Source organism: Rana temporaria, chromosome 5 (genome assembly GCF_905171775.1).
Source record: "Rana temporaria chromosome 5, aRanTem1.1, whole genome shotgun sequence".
In the NCBI taxonomy this organism is placed as follows: Eukaryota; Metazoa; Chordata; class Amphibia; order Anura; family Ranidae; genus Rana; species Rana temporaria.
In genome coordinates, this window is record NC_053493.1 from 340,969,744 (window position 1) to 340,992,468 (window position 22,725).

General features: G+C 43.7%; 1 protein-coding gene and 1 pseudogene across 1 annotated transcript in view; both read left to right on the forward strand.

Annotated features, from left to right (window-relative positions):
• The window catches only part of CRISPLD1 (cysteine rich secretory protein LCCL domain containing 1), a 108,389-nt gene that overhangs the window by 23,524 nt on the left and 62,140 nt on the right, over positions 1–22,725 (forward strand). The window lies entirely within an intron of this gene.
• LOC120942202 lies at positions 425–519 on the forward strand (annotated as a pseudogene).

Sequence of the window (22,725 nt, forward strand, 5' to 3'; positions counted from 1 at the left end):
TATAGGCAAAAGCTTTTTTCTTTTTATAGAGTTAATGAGGGCTATAACCCCTGTCAGATTTATTTTTTATTTTTTCACCATCTTTGTCCCATTGCGGAGATATCCTTTAACTTCCTGTCACATAGCCAAACAGGAAGTGAGCGAAAACCCCTGAAAATGAAGGGGATTCCTTGGGGGGGGGGGGGCCCAAGTCGCCAGAACTAGTGTCCACATTGGAAAATTCCCCTCTTACTTTTCTGGGCACAACCCAAAATGTTGGGTTTTTCTTTTACTTTCAGTTTCAGTGATAATGGTAAACCATACAAAGAGTGATTGAATCTCCCTAATAGGGACCCAGACAGAAATAAAAACAGACATGTCTTCTAATCCATCTCCACTCTATCAAAACTAAAAACGTTTTGCCTTTAGTTATACTTTAATAACAATCGCTTCTCGGCCTTTTGGCTAAGATCAAGTGTAGTATCTGTTCTTATCAGTTGCCAATAGGTGGTGCTAAGCTCACTGTCCCCGGTACCCTGTGGCAGGGGGAAAGGGATGGCAGTCGGCGGAAGCTAAGTCTGTTGGTGTGGAGGTGGAAGCCTTCTGATGTGGACAGAGAGGCATGAGGTCGAAGCCAAGAGGCCGGGTCCCTGGCTGTTGGCCTGGATTTGGTGGTATCTGCCCCAGTCAGTTGTTCTGGAGGGAACCCTTGCTTCTCCTTTAACCGGGATGGAGCGGGTAGTACTTCCAGAATGTGATTAGGTGGGAGAGATAGGGGTTGTGGGTAGAGTCTGCGTCAGTAGGCTCTCCCCGACCTCTTCTCTCACCTTCCTGGCTGGGAAGGGTGCTGCCGGTCCGGACCGGGGGCTAGGGACCGTTGAAAAGCCCGTGGAGATTGTGCCCCTGGAGTGGCAGTCCAGGGGTGCCATACATTGCACGAGTGTTTGAGGGGCACTCATCGTGTGGCACCTTCAGGTCACTGATCTCCACACACACCTTTTTGACACCTGCCGCTAGGGCCTGGCCTTTTGGCTAGGACCAGTGGAATTTTTGTTTCCTGGCCGGAGGGCCGGCCAATGTATAGCACATTGGTCACTTTTCCTCACTCTCCCATCTTCCTTCTCCCCACTTTCTTTTTTTATTTTCCCCGTGTTTGTCTGTTTTGTCACTTTTTTGTTTGGTGCACTGCACTTTATGTGTGATGAGTAGGGTGCAGGTCCTCGGACCCGCTCTGAAAGTCTTGGGAGTTGGTGGACCCGGCCTTCTGGCTAAGTTTGCCGGCTCTCATGGGGTCTCCCTTCGGGGGAGCCTCACTGAGGAGGGTTCTGTTTCGGCAGTCCCTCTGAGGATGTTGGGTCCTTGTGGCTTCGGGTGCTTGGACCAAGATGGGTCCATATGGCTTCGGCTGTATGGACCACAGTTTACTCTTTTCCCTGCCAGGAGCCTAACACCCCGGGGGATCAGAGCTGGGTCCTCTTCGGAGGACCACTTGACGATGCACCCGTCACAGTTTTTTGTTGCGCCTCTTTATGTGTGTGCACATTTTTCCTGCACCGGGTGGAGTTTTTGGGTTGTGTTTTGCACGCCACAGGCTTTTCAACAGAAAGAAAAACAAAAAAATACTTTAATAACAAACATAGTTACCTGCTCTGTGCAATGGTTTTGCACAAAGCAACCCCAATACTCCTCTTATAGGCTCCCCTGCTGACACTCTAGCACACCATAGTGGGAGCATATGGAAGATCTTTGTGTGTATACACTATATTGTGAAAGGATTGGGATGCCTGCCTTTGCACCCACACACCTTTCATGAACTTTAATGGCATCCCAGTCCTAATCCATAGAGTTCAATATTGATTTGGCCCACCCTTTACAACTATACCAGCTTCAACTCTTCTGGGAAGGCTGTCCACAAGGTTTAGGAGTGTCTATGGGAATGTTTGAGCATTCTTCTAGAAGCTCATTTGTAAGGTCAGGCACTGATTTTGGACAAGAAGGCCTGGCTCGCAGTCTCTGCTCTAATTCATCCCAAAGGTGTTCTATCAGGTTGAGGTCAGGCCAGGTTGAGGGCAGGCCAGTCAAGTTCATCCACCCCAAACTTGCTCATCAATGTCTTTATGGACTTTTTTCGATCGTTTTCTTTAAAAAAATAAAAAATAAATGTTTACTTCTGCACAGGACCAGAAATTATGTCGCTCTGGACCTCCAAGCCCATAAAGGCAATCGGAGACCAACTAGTCTCTCAGTGCCTCTATGACCAGCCAGCCGCACCGTTGCATCGTTTCTCGGTTGTGCTGCTGAAACCAGTAAGCCTGAGAAACACCGGCGAGCGACGGGATAAAGGGGTTGTTCCTTGTCCCTAAGGGGAGTGTCCCTAACTGTGTGTAAAACTATATGCTTTGGATTTAATAAAGCGTTTGTGCTCTGCAGGTTTAACCCTCAACACCTGTGTGGATTGTCTCGTGATTGAGGGGTTAAGGGCTGGTTATGGCGAATCTGCAGGCTGCAGGTGCGTTTGGAGGACAGGAGAAACAGGTCTGGCGGATGTGCCCACCTGGGGTATCTGAGATCCGTCACAGCTTTTATTGTAGAAAGCTCACATCACTACAAGATAAGTGCAATGTTTCGGAGCCACGCAGGACACTTCGCCAGGCCTGACGAAGGGGTCCTGCGTGGCTCCGAAACGTTGCACTTATCCTGTTGTGATGTGATCTTTCTACAGTAAATGCTTTGGACTGCAATTCGAGATCCATGGTGTGCTGGCGAACGTGTATTTATCTGTGATTATTTCCAGTGTCCAGCTGATGATCGCTGCAGCACTCTCTTCAGATGAGCCTTTAATCATTGAATCCAGTGGCTAATGAGCCGCTTGGATCGCATTCATGAGAAAACCCCACCACAGGCCTAACAAAAAGATACCGGGGTTAAGGCTGACCGCTTTGGCTATAACCCTGGTAAACCACTTGCAGACAGCAACATATATGTATGTATGTGCGAGTGTATGTGTGTATATGTATATGTATATGTATATGTGTGTATATATATATATATATATATATATATATATATATATATATATATATATATATATATATATATATATATTGCGGTCGGCAAGTGGTTAAACTTAATGGGTTGCCTTACAAGGTAAGGGCTCACATATTTAATGTGAAGATGTTATATACTTTGTCCTCTTGGTCTAAAGCACTAGAAATCTGAGTTGTAAACCTTATAGCATTAATGATGATGCATATAATGTAAAGAAGTAGCTTCTTATATCCATCTACTTCACTGTATCCATGTGCATTCAATTTTCAAGAAAAGCTGGGCAGAGAGGAAATAATACTCTCTTCCTTTCCACTTGTACTATAAAAGGAAATCCTGCTGATTACTTTTGGATTTTGTCCAATCGACATGTTCGTGACTAGAAACTCCTAAGACCTAACATTTACAGCATTGCAGTTTTCTTCAACCTGCCGAAAGTGAGAATGAGTGGGGCGGGGGGGGGGGGGGGGGGGAAGACTAATTAGCCTTGTCACGTTTACCAGCTAAAATCCATTTCAGTCATATTTCTTAAAAGCAAAACTTTCCAATAATTGCATGTGTGGCACATATGTTTAGCATTTTAAATTGTTGTTTATAGCGATACTGGAAAAAAAAATCCCACTGCTACTAACTTGTTTAAAGTTGGCTAAAATAGCACAAATATTATGCACAGGGAGGTTAGAATTCGGTTTCCCTTAAAAAAAAAATGGTTTGAAGAACTTTCAGCCTTGGAGTCATGTAATTCTATCTTCTTCCCTTTTTTTTTTTTTTTTTCTTACTGGTCTTGACTTTGTAATAAATTGAAGTAAAAATATTGTGGTGGTATTTCCATGAACTAAGCCGAGAACAGAACAAAATGCTGTGAGTATGTTATGTTTCTTTGAACTGAGTCAAGAATATAATGTTGCCTCGGTTATATGGCTCTCCAATATCCACAATGCATATAGTCAGCTATATTATAGCTTTCAAATGATGCCCATTTAATAATAAAAGGATAAAATCAACACCCTCCCCATCTTCCCGTTCAGAAAACAAAAAGCTTAGATCAGATGATCAGCCATTGTGGCGTGTTATTCTCCTGGGCGGTGGAGGGTCACATACATGTGCGCTAGTTTGTAGCCAAAGATAACCCTGTCTGAAGGGAGGCCTGCCGATAAATTGGTCTATTCTACCCTCTGACAAGACAGGTTTGTGTTTTTAGGTATATAGCGGGTAAAATAAGTATTGGAACACACCACCATTTTTCTAGGTAAATATATTTCTAAAGGTGCTATTGACATGACATTTTCACGACTTGTCTGTAACGACCCATGCAATCCATACATACAAAGAGCCAGATTCTCGTAGAATCACCTATCTTTAGGTGGGTGCAGCGCATCTGAGATACACTACGCCGCCGTAACTTAGAGCGGCATGTCCCGTATTCTCAAAGAACTTGCGCTTTAAGTTACGCCGGCGTAGTTTAACTGGGCCGGCGTAAGCCCGCCTAATTCAAATGTGGAAGTGGTGGGCGTGTTTTATGGAAATTAATCGTGACCCCACGTAATTGACGCTTTTTTCGAGCGGCGCATGCTCAGTATCACGTCGAATTTTCAAATCAAATTGCGCCCGCTCAATGCCTAGTCGACGTGAATGTAACTTACGTCCAGCCCCATTCACAGACGACTTACGCAAATTACGTAAAACGTGAAAAATTTGACGCTGTTCCGATGACCATACCTAACATTGGTACGCCTTATCTACGCCTCATAGAGCAGGGGTAACTTTACCCCCAAAAAAGCCTAACTTAAACGACGTAAAAAAAAGCGCCGGCCGCACGTACGTTTTGAGAATCGGCGTATCTAGCTCATTACCATATTCAACGCGTAAATCGACGGAAGCGTCACCTAGCGGCCAGCGTAAATATGCAACTTAGATACGACGGCGTAAGAGACTTACGCCGGTCGGATCTAAGGCAAATCTATGCGTAACTGATTCTAAGAATCAAGCGCATAAATACGACGCCTCAAACTCAGAGTTACGACGGCGTATCTGGAGATACGCCGGCGTAACTCCTACGAGAATCTGGCCCAAAGAAACCAAAACAAATACGTTCAGAAATGAAGTTATGTGTAAAAAAAAACACAGGGAAAAAATATTGAACTCTACTTAGTACAAAATCCTTTGTTAGTAATGTCTTCAAAGCTTGAAGGTTCCGTGGGCCTCTTCTATGAACTCTGATCTTTAGTTCATTCCATAGATTTTATATTGGATTCAATGGCTGGGCCATTCTAGCCGCTTTATTTTCTTTCTTTGAAACCAATTGAGAATTTCCTTGGCTTTGTGTTTGGGATCATTGTCTTGCTGAAATGTCCACCTTCATCATCCTGGTAGATGGCAGCAGATTTTTATCAAGAATGTCTTGGTACATTTTTCTAATCAATCTTCCTTCAATGACATAAAGTTTGCCAGAACCGTATGCTGAAAAACAGCCCCACACCATGATCCCATCTCCAAACTTCACTGTTGGTATTGGGATGTTTTTTGGGGTGATGTGCAGTGCCATTTGACCTTCAATCATGGTGTGTATTATTGCATCTAAAGAGTTCAACTTTGAACAGCTTCAGCCGCTCATTCGCTGGGCTGTGTCCAGCGCTGAGAGGCGGTCGGGGATGCTGCTGCGCTGGATGGATGGATCTTCTCATCGCTGGAGCGGAGATCACCCGACGCAGGATCTTCTCATCGCTGGAGATCACCCGCAGCCGTCGCAGGATCAGGACAACGCAGGAAGCCGGGAACGAGTGGATTTCTCACCGCTGGAGTTTTTTTTTTAATAAAGGACTTTATTCTATGGTGTTAGTGTGTTTTTTTACAATACTTTACACTTCCTTCGTGAAATGGTAGGGGTACAGTGTACCCCATTACCATTTCACACAGGGGGGTGTCAGGATTTGGGGGTCCCCTTTGTTAAAGGGGTCTTCCAGATTCTGATAAACCTCCCGCCCGCATACCCCCACAACCACCGGGCAAGGGTTGTGGGGATGAGACCCTTGTCCCCATCAACATGGGGACATCCTCCCCATGTTGAGGGCATGTGGCCTGGTGCGGTTCAGGAGAGGGGGGGCGCACTCTGTCCCCCCCTCTTTTCTGCGGCCGGCCAGGTCAACGTGCTCGGATAATGGGTCTGGTTATGGATATTTAGGGGGAACCGCACGTCATTTTTTTTTTAAATTGACGGCGGGGTTCCCCTTAATATCCATACTGGACCTAAAGGGTCTGGTTATTGAATTTGCAGGGACCTCCGCGCATTTTTTTTTCTAAAAGTCCGTGTCCCATTGACTACAATGGGGTTCGGAGTTCGGGTTCCCGAACCCGAACTTTTTTTTTAAAGTTCGGATTCGGACCCGAATCCGAACATCCAGGTATCCGCTCAACTCTATATGTGTGTCATCATGCTATATGTTTTTATTATGTGATGTGTATTTGCCCCCTTTGGGCTATGTTTTTTTAGATTTGTAAACCAATAAAATGTTGTTATATATTTATTTTTCTTATCTCTTGTTATACCTCCTAATTACTCTTTTAGTCTGCCTTTAAAGTCCCCATTGGGGTAATCATTCTCTCAATTTAAATTTGTTCACTACAGCCTCCCTTCCAGATATTGAATTATGGTGATGATAACCCCCACTAACAGCTGATGTCAAGTTCCTGTGGAAGAGAGAGAGAGTTTTTATATGATTAACCCAAAAAAACTCAGGAAACTGTACTTTATGTACAATTTTTAATTGTTTGGCAGTACTTTTACACAGTGCGGGTCAGGTATAGAGAATATTATGTGTGAGTTAGTTTTGACATCCACTTTAGGTTGGAAGAAAATGTGAAAGCTCCTGTTTTTAATGTTTGGATTCATCCATAAAGCAGAACAAGATTTAGTAGACAGGCTCTGAGATTGATATGCCAGGCATCTTCCAAATTTCCTGGTAAATTATATGATGCATATATCTATTTTAGATCCTATTTCCTGTGGGGCTGTGAATGTACATATATTTCAAGATTATACTTTACTATAATTCCCTTACTGTGTCACACAAACAGGATGAGTGCCAATATTCTGGTTTCCTCCTCAGCCAGAGATCAGAGCACAGCGTGCAAAGTGGCAGTTGCGTTCTAAGGCAGCGTAGTGTTGGGTTTAATTCTTTTGGGCAGTGATTATTGAACTGTAAATGGTCACAGAGCACATCTGGAGGCACAAGTGGATCAGAGGAGAAAAGGCAGACTAAGAACAGAGGCAGGCGGTAAACACGTCAGAAGTGGCAAGCCAAGGTGAGGGATACGTAGAAGGCAAATTAAGGTCACAGACATGTGCTGGTTCATTAGCAGTAGGCAGACGGTGCTCGTTTGAGAACAAAGTAAAAAATTGGAAGAGTGACAAACTTTTAGGTAATTCAAGTGCAATTTACCTGAATGCCCAGTGAAATCGTTTTGGTGGTTTATGCTATTTAGTAGAACAGTATTCTATGGTTTGACATGTAAATACCTATTTGGGCGGTCCAGGTAGCTGATTGACAGTTCTTTATTCCCCAGGCTCATTTTCAGACAGGTACTCTGCTTGAAATACTTACCAAGCCGTACCAACTGTAAGGCCTTGTACACACGATTGGACAAAACCGATGAAAAGGGACTGAAGTTCAGTTTCATCGGTCCAAACAGACCGTGTGTGGGCCCCATCGGTCAGTTGTCCTTCGGTCCAAAAAAAGAGAACTTGCTTTAAAATTGAACCGATGGACGCCTAACCGATAGGTCAAAACCGGTCGTTAGTATGCACGACCATCGGTTCAAAATCCACGCATGCTCAGACTAAATGAGGGGACGGGAGCGCTCGTTCTTGTAAAACTAGTGTTCGTTTTGGAGATGGCACATTCATCACGCTGTAAGGGTCCTTTCACACGGAGCGGACCGTTTTTGTGTCCGCTCCGTGTGTGTCCGTCGGCTCAGCAAGGATCATCCGTAATCCCCGCTGAGCTGTCGGCGGACAGGGCGGTCCCCGCACACTGTGCAGAGACCGCCCTGTCTTTCCTCCGCTCTCCCCTATGGGGAATCGGATGAATACGGACCGTCTGTCCGTATTCATCCAATCCGATCCGCCGGACGGAAGAAAAATAGGGTTTTCTTCCGTCTGAAAAACCGGATCTTTACGGACGCGGATCTTTGCGGACGTTAGCGGATGCATCATCCGCTAACATCTGCAATCCCATAGGGATGCATTACAAGTCCGTAAACGGACTTGTAAAAAACGGACAAACGGTCCGCACATGTGAAAGGGGCCTAACAGACAGAAAAGCGCGAATCGTCTTTTACTAACACAAAATCAGCTAAAGCAGCCCCAAGGGTGGCACCATTGGATTTTAACTTCCCCTTTATAGTGCCGTCGTACGTGGTTTACGTGTCCGCATTCTGACACGATCGGTTTTTAAACTGATGGTGTGTAGGCACATCAGACCATCAGTCGGCTTCATCGGTTAACCGATGAAAACGGTCCTTTGGACCGTTCTCGTCGGATGGACTGATCGTGTGTACGCGGCCTAAGGGGTTCACTCCAAGTGTAGAAATTTAAGGACACCACCACTCGCTGTTTCTTCTTTTTAAGGCAGGGGTCTTAAACTGGTGGCCCTCCAGCTGTTGCAAAACTACAAGTCCCATGAGGTATTGCAAGGCTGACAGTTACAAGCATGACTCCCACAGGCAGAGGCATGATGGGACTTGTAGTTTCGCAAAAGCTGGAGGGCCGCTAGTTTAAAACGCCTGTTTTAAGGGCTTTGAGAATCCTGCATCATTACCCTGGTGGGGTACCACACTGCCACACAACATACTCAGTTCTGGATTCTCTATAGAATTTGGTGATAAATGCAACCATGTTGTATGCTGGCATTTTTTTTTGTCTAAGTTAGGCTGTTGTGTGGGCTTGAACTGGTATTATGGGAGGGTGAGGCAGTGGGGGTAAGGAGGGTGTAGGGTGTTCACTTGTATTTTGTATTTCCGAAAAGCTAAATGAACTATTTAAAAGCTAACTCAATGTTTTAACTCCTCCCTCTGCCAAATAAAATTATATCTATGCATCATACATATCTTAATTCCAAGTATTTTTCAGTTGGTCAAGTTACAAGCTCTGCTCCAGTATCTTTCCCAGCATTGGCCATTTAGTAGTATTCACATTGTGACATCTATGTACATTTCGGTCTACCTGTTAATAAAGCTGCAGAAAATTCAGATTTTTAACTTGTACCTACAGGTAAGCTTATAATGAGTCATACCTGTAGGTGAAATTGAGCACGTGAAGTAAGGGCTCAAACTTGTTCTCTGTCAGTAACACAAAAATAACTGAAACCACAACAAACTGTCATTTTGTCTGGCAAGAATGGTCTTGGTCTGGCAAGAACCATCTTTCATAAATCCATGTTGGTTACTACTAAAGATAATAATCTTATCAGCAAATTCTTGGATATGGTCCCCTTTTTATTCCTTTCAATAGTTTACATACTATTGATGTTAGTCTGATTGGTCTGTAGTTTCCAGGTACTGTGTGTATGTGTGTAATAGATTTTATATATATATATCTTGGCCCCCTTTTTTTTTTTTGCACCAATTTTGCTTTTCACCAATCTGCTGGTACCGTTCCAGATAGTAAGCCATCCTTTAAAATAATGGTCTGGCTAAAGCATGGCTAAGTTCTGTGGGAACTCTTCGGTGTAAGCCATCTGGTCCTGGTAATCTATTCACATAGGTTTTCCTAATCAAGCTTGAACACACCTTTCTGTCGGCCACAATGGTGCATTCAATACAATGCATTACTGTCTTGTTCATCATACAATACCCTCCTTTACATTTGTATAAACTGAAAAGAAGAATGTACTTAATACAGTTGCCTCATATCTGTCACTTGGGACCAACTTCCCCTGATCATCAGCATTCTATGCATGAAGGTAAAAAACCTGTGTGCAGCAGTCTCCCCCCCCAATACTTACCTGAGCCCCCAGGGACTCACACTCCTGATTGGCTTTTGACAGCAGCGGGAGCTCCTGCTGTTGTCAATCATAGCCAATCAGGACATAGGGGGCGGGAGAATGGATAGACACACAGAGCCATGGCTCGGGAGCACGCCTGCTTGAGTGCTCCCACAGCAAGCTGCTTGCTGTAGGGGCACCTGACAGGAGCAAGGAGCCAGGAGCGCCAGCATGGGACCCAATAAGAGGAGGATAGGGGCTGCTCTTTGTAAAACCATTACACAGAGCAGGTAAGTATAACATGTATGTTGTGTTTTTCTGTTAAACAAGGCTTTAATATCGCTTTAATATATTTAAGAAAAAAATGTATTCTCCTCAGCAATGTCTCTCTCGTAATCATAGAGAAGAAAAACTTATTTGTAGCAAGGAAAGCAATACTTCCACTGGATGCAACTTGCAGATTCAATTAGTATTGTGATACTATGCATACATTTCATTATGTTCTTATTCTTTCTTTGATTCATTTGATGTGTATCACCGATGCAGCACACACAAAACATGTAGAAAGCCAAGAACAGAATACTTATTTTAGAGTTTTTGCTTGGTTTGTCAGATAACAGTCCTGCTTTCAGCAACCAAAGCTGATCCTGTGTCCTAGAAGTGAAACCAGAGCCAGTTCTTCCTGTCTTTAATGGATTTTCAGATGTATAAAGCACAGATCTGTCACTAAAACACACCAGTGAGCAAAGTGGACAGTAGGCCATTGTTATGTGAAACCAGGCTTTATTTTTTGGAATTGATAGGGAGGGATATCGCAGTGTAATACCATTTTTATTTAATGTAGAATGGAAGGCTAAACCTTTGTTAAGATTTACTTGGGGTGGAGAGGGATTAGAACACCTGTCAGGTTTTTATTGGTGTCTGTCTCGGTTAGGAAAATTCACCCCCCCCCCCCCCCAAGTTTTCCTATGTACCATTATCCCTGAAAAATTAAGGTGAAGAGGAATACAGGGTAAATCTTCCAATGGGAACACTAGTTCTGGTAAACCTGGGATTTTCCTCACTTTGGAGGAATTAAAATGGTTGTGTCACATTAATAACTTGCTAGTATCCCCTCTGGCTTTGAGCCTAGGTTCACACTGCTGCGAATTCAAAATCGCGGTAAAATGCGCGATTTTACCGCGATTTCGCGGCCGCGATTTGCCGCGATTTCGGCCGCAATTTAATGTAAATCGCGGCCCGAAATCGCAAAAAGTAGTACAGGAACTACTTTTTGAAATCGCAGATGCGGCGTCGCACTGATTAGGACAGTGCCATTGCCGACAATTGCCGCCGATTTGAGATGCGATTTGACATGTCAAATCGCATCTCAAATCGTTCCAAATCGTACCCAGTGTGAACCAGGGCTTAAATGCATAAACTGCAGTGTGTGATTTATTTTTAAAAATGATAATGGTAAATATCTTTTTTTTCTCGCATTGCCGCTGTGTAGTCATGTGATCCTCCTCCGCTCTCCTTTCCCGATCTAAGGAGAGCAGCGGGAGGAGCCAATATTCCTTTCTGATGTATGCCAGCCAGCAGAGGGAGATCACATGACTGCACAGCGGTGGCGGGAGAGAAGGGATTATGTTCAATTAAACATACACTAAAGTTTGTCTTTGACCCCTATAACGCTAAAATTAGTGCCTGCAAAGCAACCTGGAGCGGTGTGCTTGCAGGATGGTAAAAAAAGTTCTGCTAGCAGAATCTTTGAAGTGGTGTGTATACCGCTCCTCCACCACTCCGGCCCATTGATGTCAATAGGTACCGCGGCTATACCCTTTCTCGGTCAGTAAAATCGCCCCGCCCCATGCCACCCCCGCCCCAGTGTGAAAGGGGCCTTAATAAGAGGGGATCCAAGTCATTATGTTTACATATTGTATTAGAATAGCTGTGGGAGGAGATTGGCTCTCACTACACAGACTACTGACAGGCAAGAAGGGAGGTAGAGGGAGAGACTGATCATACAGCGGGATGAGGGAGGCATTTAAACGGACTACAGTATCGTGGATTAGCAGCCACCATTACTGTGGTCAGGACACAAATGGGGATACAGGAACAGGCAGGACCAAACAGGTATTTTACAGCATAGAATGGAACAAATAACACTGCACAAGCTTTATGCTATTGATTTAAAAAAAAAAACAGGATTTCTTTCTTTTATTTTTTTTTTTACAACCACGTTAAACTCTCATGCCTAGTACACACTATCGTTTTTCCTTTCGGGAAAACTGCTGTGTTTTCCTTTGGCCGGGAAAACTGTGTGTGTGTGTGTATGCTCCTTGGCAGTTTTCCCTGCAGGAAAACGGCAGTTTAAAAAATGAGAACATTTATGCCTAGTACACATGATCGGTTTTCCCTATGGTCAAAAGACTGAGGGGAAAACCGAGAACCGGCTCGGTCCCTTTTCCCTTGTAGACAGGAAAACTGCCAGGAGAGCTGTGGAAGGGAAACCGGCCATGTATGTGTATGCTCCCTCGCAGTGTTTCCCTTAGGAAAACTGCAGGGAAAAAAACGCTGCGATTTTGGACGGTTTTCCCAGCCAAAGGAAAACATGTCAGTTTTCTCGACAGGAAAACCGATCGTGTGTATTAGGCAGTTCTATTTTTTTTTTCTCGCCGCAAATTGCAGTTTTTTTTCCCCGCAGATTTCCTATGGGAAACACTGCGAGGAAACATACACACGGCCGGTTTTCCCAACCAAAGCTCTCCTGCCAGTTTTCCTGTCGAGAAATCCAGCCGTGTGTACAGGGGAAAATGGACCGAGCCGGTTCCCGGTTTTCCCCCTCGGTTTCGTGTGTACTAGGCATCAAAGTGTAAAAGGTAAACTCTTACATTGATTTAAATATATATATTTTTTATTATTTTACCATTCAGCTGTAAATTAATAACCTAAAGAACAATATTTGGCAATCAGTGAGTTGTTAAAGTGTATCTAAAGCAAAACCCTTTTTCCAATTTTGGATGGAGTAGGGAGAGGTTAGAACTTTTTTCAGGTTTTTATTTTCTGTCAGTGTCCTCAATGGGGAAATTTACCCTTTCTATTTTTCCTGGTGTCCCTTGTCACCACTACTGAAATTGATGGGGAATTCAACATTTTGGATAGGATAGGAATAGAGGAAAACTTCCATTGGGGACACGTTTTCCTATGATGGATATGCACTTTGGAGCTTTCTCTTTCTTCCTGTCGTGTTTACAGGAATTGAAGGAATATCTTCCCAAATGGACATAGTTAAAAAAAAAAAAAAACTACCTTGCTCTATCCAAAATAGTTAAAAAATGCTTTAGATTAACTTTAATGCCACAACATAGAGACCACCTCTCAGGCTCAGTAGAAGGGCAGTAGGAGTGTGCAACCTGAGCCTGTGTAACTTATAATCTTTCTACAATCTCATCCCAGCTGGGTTCCCACTCTTCATTGCAGTAACATGCATGTTACCGCAACACATAACACACTTTAAGTGCATTAGTACCCCAATGCACGAAGGCAATGCAGCTCCAATGCACGCGTGTTACAAATAACCACAACGCATGCCCAGTGTACTACTGTGCATTGTGGTGCATTGCTTTACCAAAAGAAATAAAAAGTTGCCAGCTCACTCATTTAGATGGACTTTCTTCACGCAACACAAATTAAAGTGGAGTTCCAGGCTAAAATCAAAGATTTTGGGGGTTTTTCCAACAGAGCTTCCGTCCTACATCGCAGTGGCGAGATATGTCATCTCCGGATTTGGATCGGCCCCTCCTCCTGCCCTCGGCTGCATTCTCGGACCTGTTTGTGTCCCAGAAGATGACAGTGCAAAATAGGAAACCGGCTGTGAAGACTGAAGGCTTCACTGCCAGATTTCCCTTACTTGCAATGCCGGTGCCTGCACCCAAGCCGATGGAATCGGCTTCAGTGGGCCGACATCACAGGATCCCTGGACAGGTGAGTGTCCTTGTATTAAAAGTCAGCAGCTACATTATTTGTAACTGCTGACTTTAAAAAAAAATTTTTTAAGAGGCTGGAACTTTTAATGCACAAATTATCACGTTAGCTGACATCAGGCTTTCTGGATTTGAGATGCAGGAAGAGGGTGTTCCATTATGACCATCAGGTGTGATTTAAGATCACCATATTTATTGACAAAATTATTCAGGTGAACTAATACACTACACCAATGCCCAGAAAAAAAAACTGTGCTAGTGTGTGTGTGTGTATGTATGTATGTATGTATGTGTGTGCCCTCTAGTGGCTTCCTATGTAACATGCTGCAGTTAACATCTCTGCTGAACTGACAGCAGTAATACAGTTCCATACTGTGTGAACTGATCTGAAAATGGTGTTTCCCAGAGATTAATGTGGTTGTAAAGGCAGAAGGTTTTTTGTCTTAATGCATTCTATAAAAAGCCTTCTGTGTAAAGCAGCCACCCTCAGCCCCCTAAAATGTACTCTCTAGCTCCAGCGATGTTGTAGGAATGTCTCAGGCGTGCCCGGGACTCCCCTCCTCATTGGGAGACAGCTGCGTGGTGCCATTGGCTCCCACTGCTGTCAATCAAAATCAGCCAGCCAATGAGAATAGAAAGGGAGCAGTGCTGGGCTGCAGCTCCGTGTCTGAATGGACACGGGGAGCTGTGACTCGGCTTGGATGCCCTCATAGCAAGCTGTATGCTGTAGGGGCACCCAACAGGAGGGAGGGGCCAGGAGAGCTAAAAGGGACCCAAGAAGAGGAGGATCTGTGCCTATAGATATTCGATGTAAAGAAGCTTAAAGTGATTGTAAAGTCTGTTTTTTTTTAAATAACATGTTATATTTACTAGCTTTATGCATATGATTTGCACAGAGCTGGTAAGTATAACATGTTGTTTTTTTAATAATAATAAAAAAAGAGACATTACAATCATTTTAAGCTTCCTTACATTGAATATCTATAGGTTGTTGTAATGGTAGGAGCAGAAAACATTGTATCTAAACAGGATGCTTAGCATACAAAAGTACGGGAATAACTGGATACCAACAATATGATTGAAAACCAAATATATTTTTAAAACATTGTGGATTTCATGCAAGGACTGTAAACTCCATGGAACATTCACCAGGAAACCTAGAAGGTTGCATACTGATGGCATTACTAATTCCCACCAAAACTCTTCATGATGAAACACAACAAAAACATACACACCGCACCATAATTAGTATGAGTTAACTACACCAAATATTTCTTGTGTGGGTTTCATGAGGTCAGTGAGAGCCGGTTCACACTGGGGCGATTTTGGATCCGACTTGAAATCGCCTCAAGTCGTCCCAAGTCGTGCTGTCAAGAAAAACAATGCAAGTGAATGGGAGCGGTGTTAATACACACGACTCAAGGCGATCCGACTTCAAAAGAAGTTCCTGTACTACTTCAATCCGACTTGTAGGCGATTCCTACCCATTGATTTCAATGGAAGTAGCTTTCAAGTCTGATCACTGTTCATAGTGAGGCGATTTTGCCAGAAGCAGAGAGAAATTTACCCAGAAGCCCCCAGGTACTCCCCTGTCCCCAGGCAGCCCCCACCTTCTTCCCACCTTCTTGGCACGGATTACTTTCACTTTCTTAGTACGTTGTCTCTGTTTGCACCATGGCTGCCAGAGTTAGGAAAGAGGCCTTGGATAATGAGTCCCTTATAAGGCTGGTAAAAGAGAGACCATGCCTCTACGACAAGAGGGACCCCCTTTTACAAGGACCAAATGAAGAGGGACAATGCCTGGCTGGACATTTCTCGCCTGACCTTTGAGGATTGGGGCATATTGTCTGAGACCGATCGCACTGCCAAAAGTAAGTTTAACCTTTTTATTATATGTCTATTTTCCTTGCATAGGCATGCTGGTTGTAGTTCCATACATGCCACTTGTTTGCACAGAGAATGGCGGGATGAACTCCCTTACCGGCATCAATAGATCCCCTGGCAGGAACAGTATATCCCATGCTGGCAATAGTAGATGCAGACAGGAACCATAGATTCCCCAAAAAAGTAGATCCCTAACAGGAACCCTACTTCAAATGACAAGAACAACAATAGATCCCTGATCGGAACACTAGTTCACATGATAACAACAATCGATCCTTGACAACACTAGATCCCTGGCATGAACAATAGGTCCCCCAAAAACAATGGATCCCTGAAAGGTACACAAGTTCGCATGAGAACAACAGTAGATCCTTGACAAAACTAGATCCCTGGCAGGAACAACAGATCCCCCAACAACAATAGATCCCTGATCGCAACACTAGTTCACATGAGAACAATAGATCCTTGACAACATTAGCTCAATAGCATGAACAATAGATCCCCCAACAACAATAGATCCCTGAAAGGAACACAAGTTCACATGAGAACAACAATAGATCCTTGACAACACTAGATCCCTGGCAGGAACAACAGGTCCCCCAACAACAATGGATCCCTGATCGGGACACTGGTTCACATGAGAACAACAATAGATCCTTGACAACACTAGATCCCTGGCAGGAACAACCGATCCCCCAACAATAGATCCCTGATTGGAACACAAGTTCACATGAGAACAACAATAGATCCTTGACAACACTAGATCCCTGGCAGGAACAATAGATCCCCCAACAACAATAGATCCCTGATCGGAACACAAGTTCACATGAGAACAACAATAGATCCTTGACAAAACTAGATCCCTGGCAGGAACAATATAATTGAAAAACTTGTCCTCAAAACCACGCATTTCTTATCATACATGGCCCAGAAATGCCCTCTGTTAGCTCTATTAGCAATAATTGGATGGATCCAATAGCGCCGTCTTCTTCTCATCCTCATCCTTCGCTTCCTTTCTTCCTCTTCCTCTTCTGTCAATACTGCCAAACCAGCTGTTATGACAGCTGCCATTAGGTAACGCACAGAGAGCATTTTAGACACAGGAAAACAGGGAACAGGGAAGAAGAAATCAAACAGGAAGAATAATGATGTCAGAAGAGCTTAGTAGCTCTGATTGGCCATTTCTGACATTCCCTGTCCTGGAGGCGATTTATAAATCGCCCCAGATCGCCTCAGATCGCCCTGTGGTTCACATTCAAGTCGTGTCGGAATCGCCTCTGAAAGTCGCGCTGGAAGTCGGATCGCCCCAGTGTGAACCGGCTCTAAGTGAGGGAAAAACTGGATTGGCCATCACACCTACATGAATGAATGTCCCATTCAAGACAAATGCCATTATTGTAGGGCTGTCCCTATTATCATTTTTGGTTATGAGCACCTCCACTCTTTTTAGGAAGGCTTTTCACAAGATTTCGAACTGTCTGTGGGAATTTTTGTTCATTCAGCCAAAATATAATTTGTGAGAACAGGTACTAATGTTGCACAAGCCTGGCTCAGAATCTGCATTTCAATATATCCCAAAGGTGTTAGGTGGGGTCATAAATTACAAAAATAAACCTTTATACTTGCCTACATGGATGCAGAATCAGATTGTTGTCCCCGTCGGCTCTGGAGTGACAACTGAGTGATCAAACATTGCTAATCGCTCAGTTCTCCCCCTCCAGTCTGAACAGAAAGCCATGTCTGTCAGTCACCGGCTCTCTGCTGTCCCTTCCAGTGCTCACTGGAGTGCTGGGCTGTGGAGGGGGCAAGAGGGTCTGGCTCAGCCTCCTCAGCAGATAGCTGAGAGGCTGAGTCAGTTGCAAGTCCAGGCTTCTGGGTGGATCCCGACCATATGGTCAGGATTTTTCCCGAGCCTAGACTGGCTGAGTGACATCAGCCAACAGCAGGCTTTAGCCCACTGTCTGCTGAAAACGGGTCACAGGAGTGCAGAACGATTGGCACTCATGTGATCCATAAGAGAAGTATGGCCAAATAAGCTTTAGCCATACTTCTCCTTTTAAGATTGGGTCTCTGTGCTGGCCCTTTGAGTTACTCCACCTCAAAATGGTCAAACCATATCTTTATTGATATTGCTTTTTGTACAATGGTAGTCATGCTAGAACAGAAAAGTACTGTATGTTCCCTAAATGATTGCCACAAGGTTGGAAACACACAGTTGTCTGAAAAGTCTTTGTACGGTATAATGTAGCATTAACTGTATCTTCCCTGGAAACACCTTAACTAAATAATTTGGAGGGTTATCTATATACATTAAAGTGATATTAAACCAAACGTTTTTATTTTTAAATAAAACAAAATAAACATGTTATACTTAGACCTGGGGCGGCACGACTTTGGGGGCGACTCGGCAAGGCGACCTGAAGACAACTTCAGAGGCGACTTGAAAAATGACTTCTGTATAGAAGTCAATACAAGTCGCCCCGAGTTGCCCCCAAAGTCGTACAAGAACCTTTTTCTAGGTCTGAGCGACTTGCGTCACTCCTATTAGAACGGTTCTATTGAATAGAACGGGACGCGACTTTTCAGGCGGCTGAGTCGCCTGACGAGTCGCCCCAGTGTGAACCGGCTCTTACCTGCTCTGTGCAGTGTTTTGCGCAGAGCAGCCCCGATCCTCCTGTTCTCTGGTCCCCCGTCGGTGCTCTGGGCTCTTCGCCCTGCTGAGTGCACCCTTGGCAACCTTCTTGCTATGGGGCACTTGAGTGTGCTTGCTCTTTGGCAGTCTCTGTGTGTCTATCCCCCGCTCCCCCACTCCTCACTCCCTGGTTGTGATTGACCGCAGCGGGAGCCAATGGCCTGGGAGAGCAACTAATCTCGTGCACATTGCTGAATCGTGACCAAACTTGGGTAACTATTGGGAGGGGGAGAGCTGCATGCAGAAGGTTTACATAATGTATGACGATAAAAAAAACTTCTGTCTTTGAAACCACTTTAAGCTGTTCAGAAAGGTGTAGTGGTCAGGTGTCCACAAACATGCATCAATGTGACTTTGCTGCTGGTACCTCTGTTTTACTCCTAATGATTGGTGTCCTTTAAGTTCGATTACGTATTTGAAGTGACCACAGTTTCCTGAACTAAGTGAACTTTCTACCTCTTTAATAAATAAACTCTTTTGAATCTGTTTTTCTTTGCTCTGAGTCAAATATCACCTGGCTTCTTATTGTGCTGACATGGTCGTTGATATGTCCATATCATATTATTTGGTTATGCACAGCCTGTTCAGAACATGTGCTTGAAAACATTAGAAAAGGCACACCAGAATTTTTTTCTTTGACCCCAAATACATTTTATTTTATTTTTTATTGGAGAATATGATCAGAATTCTATTACACACGCATAACCTTCTGCTATTGCTCTTATTAGAACACATAGTTTAGTATTTATCTAGATCATTAAAATTCCTATAAACCAATTACAATGCTTAAACAAATTGCTAACATAAATTTAACAAGATGGCTAGATACTTTCATGTCGTTTTTTTTAAAGAGGTATCTTAGGCCTCGTACACACGACCGGATCTCCGCTGGAAACGGTCCGCTGGACCGTTTCCAGCGGAGATTCCTCCTCCGGATTTGGATCCGATTGCGTGTACACACCATCGGATCAAAATCCGTGCGGAATTCCTCCGCGGTGACGTGTCGCGCCGTCGCCGCGACGATGACGCAGCGACGTGCGCGACGCTGGAAGGTAAGTACTTCCACGCATGCGTCGAATCATTACGACGAATGCGAGGAAGGGGAGCGGACGGATTGATCCGGTGAGTCTGTACAGACCACCGGATCAATCCGCTGGTCCCGATTCAAGCGGATAGATTTCTTCGCATGCTAAGAAATTTCTATCCGCTTGAAATGGACCGGCCGGAGGAATCTCCGCGGATAAATATCCGCTAGGCCATACAGACGACCGGATTTGTCCGCTGGAACTGATCCGCGGATCAATCCCAGCGGATAGATCCGATCGTGTGTACGGGGCCTTAAGGCTACTTAAAATGCTAAGTGCATAAGAACGAAACTGTCCTTTTTAGCGTCTTTAATCACTTTTTCAGTAATTACTTGATCTAAGTTACTGCGCTGATTCCCATGGTAGACTTTCTGAAATGATATTTACAGGCTCCCCTATTCTACTGACCACCCCTCCTGTAGCTCTCCTTCTCTCTGTTGTGTTCTTGTCTAATGCTTTTAATTTTAATTATGTTGGGTGACTTGTGAAGTACATATAAATTGGGAATAAAAAAATCACGTTATTTTAAAACTTTAATTTAGCCAGTTGCCACCCACGCAACATACAGTATGTACAGCAGAAAGAGTGGACTTTTAATGCCCACATGCCACACATATGCGTCACTGGGTGGCTGATAATTCTGTGCTGAGAGCTCTTGGTCCTGACTAACAATCAGTAGCTGGCGGGACTTTCTCCTGATCATGTGACAATCCTTCCTGCCTCAGGATTTCAGAATTTCTTATAAGAACCCTGGGGGTGGGCTGAAAGGGATTGGTCCCACCCAGTGGACCAAGTGCATAAGCACTTATGCTGGCCATACACTATACGAAAAATCAGGCGAAAATCGGTCGTTCAGAAAGTTTGTTCGTTTTTCGAACAGTTAATGGGCACAAAATTGATAATAGTTGGGACGTATTTGAGCCGAAAAAACAAAGGACAAGTTTGGAAATTTTCTGCCGAACGAACAATAAATCGGAAGGTTAATGTGTTTCCCGTCCAAACTTTCTGCACTAGGTATATGTAATAAAACGACCCAATTTTTATTTTATTTATGTCCACTGAACGATTTATTGGCCATTACATGATGGCACTATCGTTTGCGTTCACGACCGAATGTTCGTTTTTTTCGAAAGTTCATTTTTCGTAGAGTGTATGGCCAGCATTAGTCTTGCTCTGATTGGTGGTCCTGTTGCAGAGTAAAAGTACCTTCTTATTTCTGTTGCTGGCTGTAGATCCACCTCAGTCTGAAGCTCAGTTTTATGGGCGTTCTTGTGGGAGTAGATATGGCCAGTACGGAACCCCTGCTTCTCTCTAAGCTGGTGGTTATTTCACTGCTATGCATTCAATGCCCAAACAGCACTGATTTGTTTATTCATAGTAGTTAATGTTCAGTCAGCGCTGTGGAGCTGTATGATCTTTCTGCAGGTACCCTGAATGTTTACAAGCAGCTTTCGGATGGCACCATAGTATGACACAGCCCAGCAGCCCTAAAAGTGCTTGTAAACCCTTACAGACCACTTTTACCTACAGGTAAGCCTATATTAAGGCTTACATGTAGGTAGTGGAAATCTCTCCTAAACCTGCACCGTTTAGGAGATATTTACCATATACGCTTGCACCGACGACATTGGCGCATGTGTTCTATAGAAAGGGCACGATCGTGAGCACAGCTTACAAAATTTAGTTTCTCCTTATGTAATTTGGCTGGTAAGTTTAGTTTCTTCTTATGTACAGTGCCTGGAAAAAGTATTCACACCCCTTGAACTTTACATTAGGATTCCAGGGTGTGATAGGACCTGGCAAGCTTGAAAGACATGCATGTGTAGATTTGGGTCTTGGCATAAATATATCAGAATCTGCTTGCAGGCTCTGCCCTGAGCTACATCACCAACCTTCTCTAAAAATACCACCCAGTCTGTTCTTTGTTCCTCTCAAGGCCTTCTGCTCTCTAGCTTCCTTGTCACTTCATCCAATGCTGTCCTCCAGGACTTGCCCCAACCCCTACCCCAATCTGTCCAACTATCCCCTACTTTGTCTACTGAGAACCCATTTCTTCAGGGAGACCTGACCTACTTCTAAGTAATGCACTGTATTTTTTTTCCATCAGCTCATCTCTTACTGTTATTATTTTTTGTATCACTGAACCCTTTAACAAGCAAAACCTTCTTCTGGAGTCAATCTAATGCTTGTCTGGCACTGTTGGTAAGGACAGGCCTCTTAGACTATTTGAGTTTGTTTTATGGGTGCTCATGGTATAACTGTGACTGGCATTGTTGTTTGGTACATTTGGAAAGGTATTCGTTTTTGCAAAGTTCAATAAAGCTGTGGCCTTGCCCTATTTCCAACTTAATCCGCTTCCGTGTCTTTTTGGAGGGGCAAGGTATTGGTTTATTAGTTGGTCATAAATGAGCCAATGCTTTTAAGCAGTCAGGAATTTTCAAGATGTTCCTCAGATATATGGGTCCTTATTTTGCCCTTTGTGTACTTCATCCTTGAATATACTGTAGTTGCTCACAAATATATACAGTAGGTACTGATGGCATGAATAAGGCATGATTGTGAAGAGTGGAATATTTTTCTTTGACAAGATTAAAGTCCAGTAAAGAAACACGGTCAAATTAGTTTTTTGCACACGTGTTTGCGTTTTTACACAAAAATCACCCCGAAAAATCGAATTTAAAGGAAGGAACAACATTTTTTAACTAAGTTTTTAAGATTTTGTGTTGCCACAGGTTGGACACCCCTGCTTGAGAACTTTGACTTTGAAGGCACAGAAAGCCTTTGAATAATTTTACATGTAAAAATATTGAAAGCCTCCTCAAAAATGAAGCAGCGGCAACGTTTTTTAAGTTGGCTACACATTTATTAATGTTCTAAAGTGTTTGGCATAAACTAAAATTCCATTAATGCTGGAGACAGTGGTGATTATACAAATTGTAATAGCAGACATTTTAAGGTGAGATATGAGCTTTTATCTGTAGGTGGCACTGGGTGACAGGATCTGAGATCAGAGCTCTGGACCTCAGGAAAATAAAATTAAATTAAGAAATTGGGAGACCCATTTTGTGTAACACAATTTTGCAGAGGTAAAATTT